General features: G+C 40.0%; 1 protein-coding gene across 1 annotated transcript in view; it reads left to right on the top strand.

The window, feature by feature from the left end:
* The window catches only part of LOC308132237 (gypsy retrotransposon integrase-like protein 1), a 7,452-nt gene extending 7,213 nt beyond the window's left edge, over positions 1-239 (top strand). Inside the window, 1 exon segment of the mRNA XM_080499236.1 lies at positions 1-239. This exon segment is cut by the window's left edge and continues 477 nt beyond it. The gene's annotated coding sequence lies outside the window, so the exon portion shown is untranslated.
* The last annotated feature ends 1,780 nt before the right edge of the window (positions 240-2,019 follow it).

Genomic DNA, 2,019 nt, shown 5'->3' with positions numbered 1-2,019 from the left:
AGCTCCACCTGGCTGAGGGGCGGAGCTCCACCTGGCCGAGGGGCGGAGCTCCACCTGGCCGAGGGGCGGAGCTCCACCTGGCCGAGGGGGCGGAGCTCCACCTGGCCGAGGGGGCGGAGCTCCACCCGGCTAAGGGGCGGAGCTCCAGCTCCCACAAAGACTCACTAGAAAGAGACTCCAGACCTAAAGACTCTTCGCTCAGATTTTTATCCCCGTCGTTGAAAAACCTTAACTTATTGTCTCACTTTGTCATACAAGAGAAATTTTAATAAAAACTCTTTGGAATGTGAGTTTTTTCACTCGTTCTTTCCTCCTTGTTCTTCCTGTCATGTTGAACTGGGGGTCCAGCGATGCGTTCAGGCGCGCCTTAAAAAAATCTGAACTCTGAGTTTCCTGCGAGGAATCGTTAAAGCAGTGTTTTTCAACCACTTGTTTGTTTTTTTTTGTTAAAAAAAAGACATTTTTAAACACATTCCAGTCGTTCCAATGTGCTTTTATAGAGAAAGTAGAAAAGCCCAACATCCACATGAGCAGCAGGTTGGTTTGCGACTGTGGAAAAGAAAAACTACAACAGGAGAAACTGTAGAAACCAGAGTCAGAGGTGGAGGAGAGGAGAGGAGAGAGGAGAGGAGAGGAAAGACAGAGAGAGACTTGGTGGGGAGAAACATACAATAACCTTGTTAGTGCTACATACATTTCTTTTTATTTATTGTAACACAATAATCACAGTGATCTAAATATTTTCCAACTGCCAGGAGAAACAACAGAGCAAAAACCAAAATAATCACAACAATGATAACAAAAGCAAAAACAAAAGGATACAGACCCTTTCCAAAAGATTAGAATACGATGGAAAAGTTTATTTATTTCCATAATTCCATTCAAAAAGTGAAACTTTCATAGATTATAGATTCAGGGCCCACAGTTCAAACGATTTCAAGTATTTATTTGTTGATTTTTACATAATTCGGGCTTCCAGCTCATAAAACCCATGAAAACATTAGAATACAGTGAAGAAATCAACTTTTACTTCTCAGTTTTTGCAGAAAAAACAAAGAAATTAGGATCAAATCAATCAAGATATGGTACTCTCAAAACAATATGTCAATCTTCAAGACTTGGTATGGAAGCCCAGATGGACTTGATGCTGGCTGTTGGGTCTGGTGAGCCTCATGTTCCTCTTGATAAAACCCCAGAGATTCTCAACGGGGTCTAGGTCTGGCCAGTCCAGCACTGTGATGGCCATCAAACCAGGTGTTGGTGCTTCTGGCAGTCTGGGCCGGGGCCAGGTCTGTATGTGACCTTTTTGTAAATAGTTTCACAAGGCATTGCTTCTATTTCACTGTAAACATCTGGATATAACCTGTTTTTTCAGTCCTTTTTTCATCAATTTTTATTGACATTTATGACAAACATTTATGAGTTTGTCCTGAACAAAAACTGGAAATGAATTAAAAAATTAAAATTAGAATTAAAAAACCAAACCTGCAAACAAACAAACAAACAAACAGTGACGAGGAAAAGACTTCCCACTCGTTTGTCTGTCCAGGTTTTGTACAAAGCGAAAGATAAATTAAGAGTCAGTCTGGAGGAAAGATGAAAAGACTTTGACAATCATATTTAAGTCGATTAAAAAAGATCAAAGGTTTAATACTTGACAGTTTGTCTCAGATCGTCTGTTTAATAGAAAACTGCATGAAAAGAAGCAGTTTATTGCAGTCGTCTGCATAAATGTGTTAATTGTGTTTGGGGGCGGAGCCAAGTTGGTTTTAACGTCGTTCTTTTCGACAAACAAATGGAAAGTGCGTCGTTTCCTTGTTTCACAACTTTTAACTCTTTTCCTTCCTTTATTGTTTGATTCACATGATGGAAATAACATTTCATTCATTCAAGGTCCATTTTATAATAAGTGAAGATTCCTGAATTCATTTTTATTCGCTGATAAAAACCACTAGAAGACGCCGTTGAGAGAACGAGCTCCAAAACGACTCCACGGTCAAAGACGACTCGAACAAGATG

Source organism: Blennius ocellaris, assembly GCF_963422515.1.
Source record: "Blennius ocellaris genome assembly, chromosome: 7".
Classification (NCBI taxonomy): domain Eukaryota; kingdom Metazoa; phylum Chordata; class Actinopteri; order Blenniiformes; family Blenniidae; genus Blennius; species Blennius ocellaris.
The sequence above is the reverse complement of the archived record's forward strand: the minus strand, read 5'-3'. Positions and strand labels throughout refer to the sequence as shown.